This window comes from Staurois parvus, unplaced genomic scaffold (assembly GCF_062004578.1).
Source record: "Staurois parvus isolate SC_StPar_1 unplaced genomic scaffold, SC_StPar_1.0 ptg000229l, whole genome shotgun sequence".
In the NCBI taxonomy this organism is placed as follows: domain Eukaryota; kingdom Metazoa; phylum Chordata; class Amphibia; order Anura; family Ranidae; genus Staurois; species Staurois parvus.
In genome coordinates, this window is record NW_028318025.1 from 5,027,664 (window position 1) to 5,043,714 (window position 16,051).

A 16,051-nucleotide genomic window follows, 5' to 3' on the forward strand; every position below is an offset into this window, starting at 1 on the left:
GTGTTCAAGTGATAGAAGGAATTAAGCCTCCTTAAGAGGGGGTAACGCCTCTCATGTTCTGTGCAAACGGGAGGTTTTTTTATTTTTCATTTGCATCCCTCAAGGGCTGAAGGCTGAGTGGGATGTTACTCATTTTTATCAGTAGGGTTGTTGTATTTATTTTTTCATTTTATTTCTTTATTACATTGTGGGTCAGTTCACTTACCTGTTTGCCCGAAGCGCATAAAAGGTGTCATGTATCCTTGTTTGTTATGCTTATCCCAATTGTATATATCCGTGATTTGTCCTAGGTACGACACATATCAGAGATGCGTTTTCATTTCTGTCAGTTGATGTGTTATGTTTTTAACGTTGTGTCATGTTCATTGAATACTATGTTATTAATGATTCAAGTTAAATTGTTAATTGTCATCACCTGTGATATGCCTATTCAAGGCTTCTCTTGACAAATGAAAATCAGTAATGACTAAGCACGTGTTCGTGAGAAACGCGTCTACTGTTCCTCTGTCCAGTCTTGGAGCTGTCATGTTTTTATCACATTGTGTGTAAAGGATTTCAATAAAGGATTTCATCTACTACATCGCTGTCTGTGTGGCCAACCATTTTGTCTTTTTACTGCATCTGCGATCACGGATCAGGCCAGCACCTGCATGTCTGTGGAGGGGTTATATAGATTTGGCACCCACCTGGAGTGGTTCTTTTGTTTTCTCTTTTGCCTGGGGGGGGGGGGGTTCTGCCTCTTCTGTTTAAGGGCTATACTGTGAAGTCCCTTTAAAAGGTTCTGCTGTTTCACCAGCAAATCTGACATGCTGATTTCTGCCTTAGGGCATGTGTTGATGGGAAAATGCAACTTGCTTTCTGGTGCATTCCACTTGCCTCTGTCTGAGATACTTCTGAAATCATTTCTGCATATCATGAGTATCTTGTTTTTGTACTCCCACACATCATCAATTTAATGTGTTCCCTGAAGGCACTTCCTTAGCATTTCTTTAGGTTACATTTCAATAATCAGTGTCCCCCAAAACGTTTCCCCTTTTTAAAAGGCACCCTCAGATGTTAACTATTAAAATATATTGCACAAGCATTTTCCCTAGAATGTATCCCTTAATATATAGTGTTCCCCTTTTCTTACTATGTCCCCCTAAATACAGTTCCATGTACAGGACCCCACAATTCATGTCCTCACATCCAATGACTTACACACATTGTTTCCTCTCCCATGGGAGTATGCAGTCTACAGGAGGAGCTAAGCTTTTGTCTTCTTCCAGGACCAGCTAAATGCCAGCCTCTTCCTTGGAGGGAATACATCAAGCAACATGCAATAGTGAAACTACCTGTTGGGAGGTGCAGCGTAGTGTGGCAGCAGAAATTACATAGTCCAGTTATGTGAACAAAACTTGCATTAACATCAAAGTCAATTTACAACAACCCAGCAGAAAAGCACCTGATGTGGAACACTCAAAGCATGTCTTGCAATGTAGAACAGAGCGGGTCTTGAGCATGCTGGCAGTATCTGTCTCAGAGAATAGAATGCAGCCTGGCTGGTCCACGAACGAGAATTCCAAGAAGGAGGGCATGTCCCTATTCATCTGGAACCTTTCCCTACTGCTACTCACTTTCCCTGACAAATTGGTGACCTGTTCCTATGCTACCCACTTGCAAAATGTGTGCCAGGATCTTAAATTGACTTTGCCTGACCCAAGGTGGCTGCCAGAGTCACATGGGGAGGCAGCATCCAACCGGATTTCCTCCCCAGTGACACAGGAAACCAAAGAGGTACAGTATATGTTTCTCTTGACTTTCTCTCCCTCTACAATGCTGCTGCAGTTGAGCAATATCTGCAGTGGAGAAAATATACTGCAACTGCCTACATTCCAGCAATTACATTTTCAAAAAGTGGAACTTGCTTCAGGTACTTTGATTGTATGATACTAGGCCAACTGACTCCTTACTGACCCACAACTCTCCTGATGTCGTTGGCCCCAAAGCTTGATTATATGTGTCAATATTCCACTCAAAAAGTTATAACGGCAGGGAATTTTAGGGAATTTTTCTAAATGGCACAGGGTCTCTCCGAACATCAGGATTTAAAATTAAAATTGGCACAATCATACAAGACATTCTGGACTCCTGCCTAACATGCCTTGTGGGTATTCAGCTCTAACACTTCTACAATTTTTAGCATACATTAACTGAAAAATATAACTAATGCTAGGTTTTCTTTAAGCATTTTGCTATATGAGCATGTGCAATATGCTACGAATTATGGCTGTCAACACGATATTCACGCACTGTTCAATCATGCTAGCGTGACATGGCTTTAGAGGATAATACTCCCAGTACATCATTTTACCTGCATAAATCAAACATCAGAGCACACAGGAAAAATACGGAAGACTTCTTTTAAATGCAAAGGTGAACTTGCTGTTTTAACACCTTTCTTTATATGTTCTTTAAATAAACCAGCTCTAATTTTTGTAATAAAACATGTTTCATCTTTGCTGCTACTGATACAGTTAGATGCTTTTTTATTGAGAACTATTTTTTTTTTTAATAAAACCTTTAACTGTTACTTACTGTACATGTTACCAGTAATTAACAGTTTAAGGATACCTGCACAATTATGTACTATTGCAAAAATTTGATCAAATTAACATATACTGCCAGCATTAATAAACAACTACATACACATCCCAATGACAAGAGATTCTGGTGCACAGAGATAGATTATCCCAAAATAATAAAAAAGTATCTTATTAAAGCTGAATAAGAAATATATGCATATATGGAGAGAAAACACACAATCAGGGCACTATAAAAAGGAGGGTAGTGTGATAAATAGACATATATGAGTCCTTGACAGTTCTTACAGCCTTGGGGATAAATCGCGGCAGCCATCCTTTAGAGTAATGCCAACGCTGAATGTAGACAAAAAGGGAGAGAGAAGGAGGCACCAGCTAAGTGTAGTGGTTAGTAATGCATTTATTAGCATAGGAATAAAAGCACTCACAAGAAGTGAAAAAATATAAAGCTCATCTGATGACGCCCCGCGGTGATCCGTAGAAGTGGGTGGGGCCTGTATGAGCTGTCAGTGCCGCTGTATGGAATATAGAGAGTGATAGTTGAGGATCTCCCCCCTTTGACTCACAGACAAAGCCCCGGACAACGGGCAGCCAAGCCACCATGATGGCAGGAATTGTTTTTTGAGGGAAGTAACGATGCTACCATTATGCAAATGGTGACCCACAGAAAGGTCAGCAGGTCCACGCCGGTCTATGCATCTCTTCCTGGTCTACACAACTTATGACCATCTCAGCCCCATTCTCATGGATGGTGTTCTAGTAGCATGACCAGGTCACACTGTTTCCGACCACCTCAGCTTATTCCCATTGTATTCCATGTGTAGCACCTGCAGTACCTGCAGGATGGAGAGGAGTGATCCCACATCCATCCACAGATGAGCTTTGTATTTTTTCACTTCTTTGAGTGTTTTTAATCCTATGCTAATAAATGCATTACAAACCACTATACTTAACTGGCGCCTCCTTCTCTTTCCCTTTTTTATTCACATCCCACTGCCCAAGTGTTTAAATATAGCTATAGTGGAACCACTAGCACATAGTGCACAGTACTGCCTTGCTGCATAATAAAGTCACAAGACAGCATTTTTCAATGGCAAATCATTTATGAAAAGGTAAAAGACAGCTATATATGAAGTATCAGCACTTATGTTAGATTGCTATGAAAATAATTGGGGCATATTTATAAAGCAGTGAAATGAAATTCACCAGATATTTACTACAGGTGAATCAGTCACTGTAGTTTAAAGCACATGCACCATGGCAATTCACCTGCAGTAAATGTCTGATAAATGTCACATTCACTGCTTTTAAATATGTCCCGTGTATGTTCCAGTGTTTTCGGATTAGAACAGAAAATATTTCAGCAATATAGTTGCCCTCAAAGAACTTCAGGAAAAAAAATGTTTCTCTACAATCTACTATTAACATATACAGTAGTTAACGTCTTTCTGACTGCACAATGCATATGCTGTATGTGACAGAAAGATAGGCAGGCTTTAAAATAATTGTAAAGTTTATTCTCATTTTTTTTAATAGCAAAGATGTTATACGTACCTGCTCTGTGCAATTGAACTGCCCGAATCTTCCTCTTTTGGGGTTCCCCACTGATGCTAATCGCTTCTCTCAGTGTGCCACCATAGGAAGCCACTTCCTATGGTGGCACACCTGCAGGCTCGATCCGGAGCCATGCTGCTTGTGTCCATAGACACAGACAGCAGGGCTTGGCCTTACCCCTGTTTCTTTGTTACAGTATTTGACTGACAGCAGCGGGAGCCAATGGCACCCACTGCCTCTGCAAAGTCAGTGAGAGCAGGGAAAGTTGCACAGATGGGCTCAACGCTGGATCAAGTGAGGACTCAGGTAAGTATACCGGAAAGGGGAGGATGAGGGGGCAGGGAATGCGTAAAGTAAAAAATATTTAGGCTTTAGAACTATTTTAACACTCCCAGCACACTGACAGAGCTGTCATCGACAGCTGTTGGTGAAGGCTTCTGATCAGTAGCCATCAGGATGGGCTCCCAATCTTGTGACTGCTATGAGAGCCAATCACAGCGGTCACATGATACAGATGATGTGCAGCCTCCTAGGCATTTTATCCTACTTAAAGGGCCCCCAAGGCTGTGCTAAGGGGCTAAAGTAGAATTATGTCAAAACTTTTTTTTATTTTGGATAGAGTAAGGGAGAATTAAAAACCCCTGTCATGTTTTTTTTTTTTTGCCATCTGTATCCCATTGGAGTGATTTCCCTTCACTTCCTGTCCAAAACATGAAGCGAGAGGAAATCCCTACAAAATTAAGCGAGTAAGGTAAAGTTAGGTTTTATTGAATCTATGTACTATGCTCAGAGATCTCCCTTTTTTGGCTACACTCCTACAGTGTAGATCGGAGGGGATACACAGTTTCCCTAATTTGTAAATGGATGTTTTGTATGTACTATTAATCGCAATTTTATGTATGAACATTCTTAGCTCCTTTAGTATGTCAGACTAATTTTCACAAAATTCTAAGCCTTAAGGACATAAGGAGATATTTTTGTAAAAGAATTGATTTAAATAGAGGGATGTCATTAGAGTGCCAAAAATGTTGCATATATAGGCTCCAGTGAAAAAAACAGCCTTGTAGTTAGCAGTGAATGGGAAATGTGCCTTATAGCCGTGTTTACGTTTTCAGGAAAAATATGGGAAAGCTGCTTCAGACATAGCACTCCAAACTCTATTGAAATCTATAAGGGCTGCATCTTTTATATTTATAAAGAGACATTTACATCATGGGACACGTTTTCTTCTGACATCTTAGATCAAATCTATCATAAACCCATATAGTAGGCTCATCCTCAGGTGATGAACAACATAACAAATTATATTGGGCACAATGACCAGTGAATCATTTGAGAGATGCATGTGGCTCTGTAGAAGGAAATTATTTAGGCATTCCAAGACTCTTTTCTTTAACTTTCTTGCCAATCCTGGATTTTTCCAAGCCAAATAAAATCAAGGATTTCATGATGCATGTTCTTTAATTTTTTTTATTGGTCATTGAGATTGGCAGGCATCTGAACAGAAATTTTGGCAGCCAGATTTCTTTGACCACACTTGCTCTTCCTGATCATGATATTTCATGAACTTTCAAAGTCATTTTTTATGCAAGTTCATTTCCTAAACTTAGATGAAAAGTTTGTTTTAATAACATTTGACAGTTCAGTTGATATAATAAAGTATATATAAACCTTAAACTTCTTTTATTTGTTCCCGTGTGATCTGTTAAATATACCATTTAATGTGTTTTGAGATATATATATATATATATATATATATATATATCTGATACAATGAAGCCGGCTGCTCGGTGACATCCATTGGAACAATTCTTTATTGGATACATAGCAGGATACAATACTGGCATGCTAACGCGTTTCTGCTGAAGCCTTATTCATATGTGTGCATTTTGCTGGGGGCAAACAATACACCACCAAGTAAAATTAAAATTTTTTATTACAAAGACATTTTAAAAAGAGGGTTAAAAACCCCCAAGGAGAAAAAAGCAACCTCAGATGGATATCAAATCATAGTCCGCAAACCCCATACACCTTCCCCAATATTAAACTGCATTATTAGACATAAACAAATCCATAGTACACTTGTGTCAATATTGTGTAGATGAAGACAAAATATGGGGAGGTGTAGTATCCTAACGCGTTAAGCTAGAGGAGAATAAAAGTTAAAAGGAATATCTTAGGAACCACTTTTCCACACATGGAAGAAAACTACTATCATGAACACTACATGTCTTATCACCTACTATTTTCAATACAATAACCAGGTAACAGACATTCTACAGGCAAATTGGCATCTTCTTACAGAGGACCCTATGGTAAACAAATATATAGCAGACAGACCCCAGATTACTTTCATTTTTTGGTTTGGGATATGTTGAAGGCTCTCCTAAGAGGGGTGATATTCATAAACATCAATCAACATCTAATAAAATATCAGCTTTAAATCATTTTTATGAACTTTTTGATGTTCAATGATCAATTGTCCATTTGCTATGCCATCTACAACCACATTCAGGTTGAATTTTGTTGTTATTGGCTATTATCTTTGGTTTTGCTAATGTGTTCATCCACATATAGACTTTATAAGGGGTTGCCTGATGTGGTATGATGGGGTTGAGGCTCCAGCTGTGGTGACATGAAGCTTCATGGGCGGGACATTTAGATGTGTGAACTTATCCCCTGGCCATGTATAGTCTTTTCCAGGTGTTATATTTTTTCCAGCCTTGACCTCTTATTTGAGTGTTGTATTTAGATACTCTATGTCATACTGGACACATGCATTATGTTTGATTATTGAGTGTTGTATTTAGATACTCTATGCCATACTGGACACATGCATTATGTTTGATTATTGCTATTATCTGTTTGCTTTTAAAGTGCCATGTATAGCAGCCTGTTCTTCAGGTTTATTGCTCACTTTTTTGTGTGCTATCTGACAAGGTATTTGCTGGTTTAGATATTTTTTGATAAAGGGTTGCTTTGTTCCATATAACCTCTACATTGATCACAGCAATGTTCTATGCTGGTTTGCTGGGATGGTTTATGTCGGGGTGGAGCAGTGTATTATGCCCTCCCTTTGATGCCAGCCACGTGGTGTGTCATTGTTCTCCCTGGAGATGATGTCTGGTGCCTTGGTCTGGGGTGGGGGGACTCCCACTTCGGGGTGGTGTCAGAGGATGGTTGGTTCTCTCCACCCGAGCCCCGCCACCACTGCACATGTGCAGTCTTTGGCCAGTGCCTGCACAGTGGCACATCTATTCATGTCCTTATTTCTGAGAGACACTGTGGGGAGGGGGAGGAGCAGACATCTTCCGCCTGTTTATATTCCAGCTGGCTGGTCAGAGGTGCCATTACTGCTCAGTTGTTGAGGACTGGATGCATATCTATATTCTGTTAGAGGTAACTTAGATACTTGTTTCATGCGTTTGTTTTTTTTTTTATGACAGTGAGGCATTTGGCTCTGGCCTGAGATGTACTTTATTTTGGCTATACCCTCTTATATACAGTTGTGTTCAAAATAATAGCAGTGTGTTGAAAAAAGTGAATAAAGCTCAATATCCTTCTAATAGCTTTTATTTCCATACACACAAATGCATTGGGAACACTACACATTCTATTCCAAATCAAAACATGAATGAAAATATATAACATTTGTGTTGTTCCTTTAAAAAAAATTGAAGAAAAGTGAATATTAGACTGTTCAAAAAAATAGCAGTGTTTGTATTCTTCTTTACAAACTCAAACATTCACTATATAAACTGAAAAATGTTTGAAGATTTTGCTTTCCTTTGAATCACTTAATTAATATTTAGTTGTATAAGCACTGTTTCTGAGAACTGCCGTACATCTGTGTTGCATGGAGTCAACCAACTTCTGGCACCTGTGAACAGGTATTCCAGCCCAGGATGATTGGACTACATTCCACAGTTCTTCTCTATTTCTTGGTTTTGCCTCAGAAACTGCATTTTTGAGGTCACCCCACAAGTTTTCTATTGGATTAAGATCCAGGGATTGGGCTGGCCACTCCATAACATCAATCGTGTTGGTCTGGAACCAAGATGTTGCACGTTTACTGGTGTGTTTGGGGTCGTTGTCTTGTTGGAACACCCATTTCAAGGGCATTTCCTCTTCAGCATAAGGCAGCATGATCTCTTCATGTATTCTGTGGTATTCAAACTGATCCATGATCCCTGGTATGCGATAAATAGGCCCAACACTGTAGTATGAGAAACATCCCCATATCATGATGCTTGCGCAACCATGCTTCACTGTCTTCACAGTGTACTGTGGCTTGAATTCAGTGTTTGGGGATCGTCTGACAAACTGTCTCTGGCCACTAGACCCAAAAAGAACAATCTTACTTTCATCAGTCCACAAAATGTTGCGCCATTTCTCTTTAGGCCAGTCAATGTGCTCTTTGGCAAATTGTAACCTCTTCAGCACATGTTTTTCAACAGTGGGACTTTGCGGGGGCTTCTTGCAGATAGCTTGGCTTCACATAGGCATCTTCTAATTGTAACAGTACTCACAGGTAACTTTAGACCTTCTTTGATCTTCCTGGAGCTGATTGTTGGCTGAGTCCTTGCCATTTTGGCTATTCTTCTATCCATTCGAATGGTAGTTTTTCACTTTCTTCCACGTCTTTCAGGTTTTGGTTGCCATTTTAAAGCATTTGTGATCATTTTAGCTGAGCAGCTTATCATTTTTTGCACTTCTTTATGTTTTCCCGTCTCCAATCAACTTTTTAATCAAGGTACGCTGTTCTTCTGAACAATGGCTGGAATGACCCATTTTCCTCAGAATTTCAAAGAGAAATGCACTGTAACCAGCATGTACAACATTTGCTGCCTTCCTTCCTTAATAATTGCCACCTGTTTTTTAAAGAATGAATGACCTCACTAATAGAACTCCACACTGCTATTATTTTGAACATGCCCCTTTCAATTAGTGATTCAATTACACAGAATCAGCAGCATGCATGTCATGACTGTTGTTTCTGTTGGATTTCTATTACTCTACTACACCTGCTAGTAAATTATTTGCAATGTAGAAATATAATTTCTACCAAAAACAGTGATTGCTCAGGTTAGTGATGTCTGACTGCTATTATTTTGAACACAACTTTATATATATCTACTTATGTACTGTTGTTTCTAGGTATACAGCCATTTGTACTGCACTAAAGAAGGATGTGTTCTGGTGGCATTTTTCCCCCATAATTTTGTATCTGTGGAGGTATGTTATTGCTGATATGTCTTTTGGTTATATTTGGCCTCCTGCCCTAGATTATTGCCATTGATTGGACATCATCCTATAAGTATACCTACTTTATGTTTCCTATAGGTCTTTCCTTTTTATATAGATGATGGTATTGTATTCTCCATAGGTGTCACCCCGGGTCTTACAGCCGGGACCATTGTGGGGCTTCCTCATTTAGCCTGTTACCTTTCTTCTCTCTGTGTCCGTGTCCTGTGAGTCCTTTCACATACATGCAATAACTGTTCATTGTTTGGACGATAGACATAATTGTAAGTAAATCAGTTTACCTCTCTACATTGATGTACAAGGTGGTATCAAAAAGTTTTGAGGTTTTATTTATCTGTGTTTACATAGTATCACCTTCAAAATAGTCCCCTAGCAGAGCAATACAGTGCTACCAGCATTCCTGCCACTTCTGGAATGTGTCCTGGAAGTCTTCTTTTCAAAGCGTGTCAAGCACCTTCTGCTATTCGCGCTGGATCTCCACAATCTTGTTAAAAGGGGAACCTTTGTGCTGGATCTTTATCTTCAGGAAGAGAGAAAACTCTGCAGGAGCCAGATCTGGAGAGTAGGGTGGGTGTGGAAGTGAGATCATTGCAGTCTGGGGAAGAACTTGGCAGCAACATGGCGTGTGGATTTCCTGGACTGTTCCATATAAAACACGGACAATGGCAGCAATGCTGTGAATTGTTCTCCGACGATCATCATGCACAAGTTGCCGAATGGTTTTGACATTTTTGGGGGTTGAGCTCGTTGAAGGTCTTCCTGATCTCTCGTCATCTTCTAGTCATGTTCTTCCGCTCTTGAAGCGCATGTGCCACTCAAAACACCTCAAACGACTCATTGCAGTATCACCTTAAACTTGTCGAATTATGTTAAGTGTCTCTGTGGCAGATTTGCCCAGTTTCATATCTGTTATATTTTTTATCAGCTACACTCCCTGAGCCCCTAATGATGCTCAACTTGGAAAACACTTTGAGATACTACACCTCCCCATATTCTGTCTTCATCTGTATAATATTGACACAAGCGTGATATGGCAATTTGAAATGTCCATTAATGCAGTTTACTATTTGGGAAGGTGTAAGGACTATGTATCATTTGATACCCATCTGAGGTTGCTGTTATCTCCTGGAGGGGTTGCTAACCCTCTTTTTAAGATGTAATAAAAATTTGTAACTTTACTTGGCTTTGTGTGTATTTTCCTGGGGTCAAACACTACAGCACCTTGAAAGTCCCTTCTACTCTTCTTCTTTTTAGCTATAAAGAGATTCATGACAGTTAACTATTGCTTATGACAGCGATCATCAATGTTATAAGTAGAGATGAGCGAAGTATTCAAAAATTCGATTCGGCTGATTCGGCGAATTCGAGGAATAAATTAGATTCGATGCGAATATATTCACTGCGAATTTAACTTATAAAAAGGGTGTTTCTAGGCTTCAGAGAGCCTTTATATTAGTGCAGAACACTGTACCTTTAATTTAAATGCCCTTGGAGTCTGCTGGGGAAGAGAAATAATACTGTCAGTCAGTATGACATGCAGATGAGTGCCGTCGATCTTAGAATCACCGCACACTTCACTCATTTGGGCAGTCACGGGGCCAAAACCAGAGTGTGGAGAAACAGTGTGGCGGTGGAGGCAGCAGCAATGGGAGGCCATACAGCACCCTATGACAAAATGGAACCCACCAGCAGTGTGAGGAGACCTGAAAGTGGCACATGGCAGAGTGTGGCGATGGAGACAGCAGCAATGGGAGGCCGTACAGGGACCCATGAGACACTCTGGACCTGGCAGCAGCATGAGGAGGCGGTACAGGGGCCCATGACAGATTACGGGCCTGGCAGCAGCATGAGGAGTCGGTACGGGGGCCCATGGCAGATTACGGGCCTGGCAGCAGCAATGGGAGGCCCGTAATCTGCCAGCACCCTATGACAAAATGGAACCCACCAGCAGTGTGAGGAGACCTGAAAGTGGCACATGGCAGAGTGTGGCGATGGAGACAGCAGCAATGGGAGGCCGTACAGGGACCCATGAGACACTCTGGACCTGGCAGCAGCATGAGGAGGCGGTACAGGGGCCCATGGCAGATTACGGGCCTGGCAGCAGCAATGGGAGGCCCATAATCTGCCAGCAACCTATGACAAAATGGAACCCACCAGCAGTGTGAGGAGACCTGAAAGTGGCACATGGCAGAGTGTGGCGATGGAGACAGCAGCAATGGGAGGCCGTACAGGGAACCATGAGACACTCTGGACCTGGCAGCAGCATGAGGAGGCGGTACAGGGGCCCATGGCAGATTACGGGCCTGGCAGCAGCAATGGGAGGCCCGTAATCTGCCAGCACCCTATGACAAAATGGAACCCACCAGCAGTGTGAGGAGACCTGAAAGTGGCACATGGCAGAGTGTGGCAATGGAGACAGCAGCAATGGGAGGCCGTACAGGGACCCATGAGACACTCTGGACCTGGCAGCAGCATGAGGAGACGGTACAGGGGCCCATGACAGATTACGGGCCTGGCAGCAGCATGAGGAGTCGGTACGGGGGCCCATGGCAGATTACGGGCCTGGCAGCAGCAATGGGAGGCCCGTAATCTGCCAGCACCCTATGACAAAATGGAACCCACCAGCAGTGTGAGGAGACCTGAAAGTGGCACATGGCAGAGTGTGGCGATGGAGACAGCAGCAATGGAAGGCCGTACAGGGACCCATGAGACACTCTGGACCTGGCAGCAGCATGAGGAGGCGATACAGGGGTCCATGGCAGATTACGGGCCTGGCAGCAGCAATGGGAGGCCCGTAATCTGCCAGCACCCTATGACAAAATGGAACCCACCAGCAGTGTGAGGAGACCTGAAAGTGGCACATGGCAGAGTGTGGTGATGGAGACAGCAGCAATGGGAGGCCGTACAGGGACCCATGAGACACTCTGGACCTGGCAGCAGCATGAGGAGGCGGTACAGGGGCCCATGACAGATTACGGGCCTGGCAGCAGCATGAGGAGTCAGTACGGGGGCCCATGGCAGATTACGGGCCTGGCAGCAGCAATGGGAGGCCCGTAATCTGCCAGCACCCTATGACAAAATGGAACCCACCAGCAGTGTGAGGAGACCTGAAAGTGGCACATGGCAGAGTGTGGCGATGGAGACAGCAGCAATGGGAGGCCGTACAGGGACCCATGAGACACTCTGGACCTGGCAGCAGCATGAGGAGGCGGTACAGGGGCCCATGGCAGATTACGGGCCTGGCAGCAGCAATGGGAGGCCCGTAATCTGCCAGCACCCTATGACAAAATGGAACCCACCAGCAGTGTGAGGAGACCTGAAAGTGGCAAATGGCAGAGTGTGGCGATGGAGACAGCAGCAATGGGAGGCCGTACAGGGACCCATGACACACTCTGGACCTGGCAGCAGCATGAGGAGGCGGTACAGGGGCCCATGGCAGATTACGGGCCTGGAAGCAGCAATGGGAGGCCCATAATCTGTCAGCACCCTATGACAAAATGGAACCCACCAGCAGTGTGAGGAGACCTGAAAGTGGCACATGGCAGAGTGTGGCGATGGAGACAGCAGCAATGGGAGGCCGTACAGGGACCCATGAGACACTCTGGACCTGGCAGCAGCATGAGGAGGCGGTACAGGGGCCCATGGCAGATTAGGGGCCTGGCAGCAGCAATGGGAGGCCCGTAATCTGCCAGCACCCTATGACAAAATGGAACCCACCAGCAGTGTGAGGAGACCTGAAAGTGGCACATGGCAGAGTGTGGCGATGGAGACAGCAGCAATGGGAAGCAGTACAGGGACCCATGAGACACTCTGGACCTGGAAGCAGCATGAGGAGGTGGTACAGGGGCCCATGACAGATTACGGGCCTGGCAGCAGCATGAGGAGTCGGTACGGGGGCCCATGGTAGATTACGGGCCTGGCAGCAGCAATGGGAGGCCCGTAATCTGCCAGCACCCTATGACAAAATGGAACCCACCAGCAGTGTGAGGAGACCTGAAAGTGGCACATGGCAGAGTGTGGCGATGGAGACAGCAGCAATGGGAGGCCGTACAGGAACCCATGAGACACTCTGGACCTGGCAGCAGCATGAGGAGGCGGTACAGGGGCCCATGGCAGATTAGGGGCCTGGCAGCAGCAATGGGAGGCCCGTAATCTGCCAGCACCCTATGACAAAATGGAACCCACCAGCAGTGTGAGGAGACCTGAAAGTGGCACATGGCAGAGTGTGGCGATGGAGACAGCAGCAATGGGAGGCAGTACAGGGACCCATGAGACACTCTGGACCTGGAAGCAGCATGAGGAGGTGGTACAGGGGCCCATGACAGATTACGGGCCTGGCAGCAGCATGAGGAGTCGGTACGGGGGCCCATGGTAGATTACGGGCCTGGCAGCAGCAATGGGAGGCCCGTAATCTGCCAGCACCCTATGACAAAATGGAACCCACCAGCAGTGTGAGGAGACCTGAAAGTGGCACATGGCAGAGTGTGGCGATGGAGACAGCAGCAATGGGAGGCCGTACAGGAACCCATGAGACACTCTGGACCTGGCAGCAGCATGAGGAGGCGGTACAGGGGCCCATGGCAGATTAAGGGCCTGGAAGCAGCAATGGGAGGCCCGTAATCTACCAGCACCCTATGACAAAATGGAACCCACCAGCAGTGTGAGGAGACCTGAAAGTGGCACATGGCAGAGTGTGGCGATGGAGACAGCAGCAATGGGAGGCCGTACAGGGACCCATGAGACACTGTGGACCTGGCAGCAGCATGAGGAGGCGGTACAGGGGCCCATGACAGATTACGGGCCTGGCAGCAGCATGAGGAGTCAGTACGGGGGCCCATGGCAGATTACGGGCCTGGCAGCAGCAATGGGAGGCCCGTAATCTGCCAGCACCCTATGACAAAATGGAACCCACCAGCAGTGTGAGGAGACCTGAAAGTGGCACATGGCAGAGTGTGGCGATGGAGACAGCAGCAATGGGAGGCCGTACAGGGACCCATGAGACACTCTGGACCTGGCAGCAGCATGAGGAGGCGGTACAGGGGCCCATGGCAGATTACGGGCCTGGCAGCAGCATGAGGAGTCGGTACGGGGGCCCATGGCAGATTACGGGCCTGGCAGCAACAATGGGAGGCCCGTAATCTGCCAGCACCCTATGACAAAATGGAACCCACCAGCAGTGTGAGGAGACCTGAAAGTGGCACATGGCAGAGTGTGGCGATGGAGACAGCAGCAATGGGAGGCCGTACAGGGACCCATGAGACACTGTGGACCTGGCAGCAGCATGAGGAGGCGGTACAGGGGCCCATGACAGATTACGGGCCTGGCAGCAGCATGAGGAGTCAGTACGGGGGCCCATGGCAGATTACGGGCCTGGCAGCAGCAATGGGAGGCCCGTAATCTGCCAGCACCCTATGACAAAATGGAACCCACCAGCAGTGTGAGGAGACCTGAAAGTGGCACATGGCAGAGTGTGGCGATGGAGACAGCAGCAATGGGAGGCCGTACAGGGACCCATGAGACACTCTGGACCTGGCAGCAGCATGAGGAGGCGGTACAGGGGCCCATGGCAGATTACGGGCCTGGCAGCAGCATGAGGAGTCGGTACGGGGGCCCATGGCAGATTACGGGCCTGGCAGCAACAATGGGAGGCCCGTAATCTGCCAGCACCCTATGACAAAATGGAACCCACCAGCAGTGTGAGGAGACCTGAAAGTGGCACATGGCAGAGTGTGGCGATGGAGACAGCAGCAATGGAAGGCCGTACAGGGACCCATGACACACTCTGGACCTGGCAGCAGCATGAGGAGGCGGTACAGGGGCCCATGGCAGATTACGGGCCTGGCAGCAGCAATGGGAGGCCCGTAATCTGCCAGCACCCTATGACAAAATGGAACCCACCAGCAGTGTGAGGAGACCTGAAAGTGGCACATGGCAGAGTGTGGCGATGGAGACAGCAGCAATGGGAGGCCGCACAGGGACCCATGACACACTCTGGACCTGGCAGCAGCATGAGGAGGCGGTACAGGGGCCCATGGCAGATTACGGGCCTGGCAGCAGCAATGGGAGGCCCGTAATCTGCCAGCACCCTATGACAAAATGGAACCCACCAGCAGTGTGAGGAGACCTGAAAGTGGCACATGGCAGAGTGTGGCGATGGAGACAGCAGCAATGGGAGGCCGTACAGGGACCCATGAGACACTCTGGACCTGGCAGCAGCATGAGGAGGCGGTACAGGGGCCCATGACAGATTACGGGCCTGGCAGCAGCATGAGGAGTCGGTACGGGGGCCCATGGCAGATTACGGGCCTGGCAGCAGCAATGGGAGGTCCGTAATCTGCCAGCACCCTATGACAAAATGGAACCCACCAGCAGTGTGAGGAGACCTGAAAGTGGCACATGGCAGAGTGTGGCGATGGAGACAGCAGCAATGGGAGGCCGTACAGGGACCCATGAGACACTCTGGACCTGGCAGCAGCATGAGGAGGCGGTACAGGGGCCCATGACAGATTACGGGCCTGGCAGCAGCATGAGGAGTCGGTACGGGGGCCCATGGCAGATTACAGGCCTGGCAGCAGCAATGGGAGGCCCATAATCTGCCAGCACCCTATGACAAAATGGAACCCACCAGCAGTGTGAGGAGACCTGAAAGT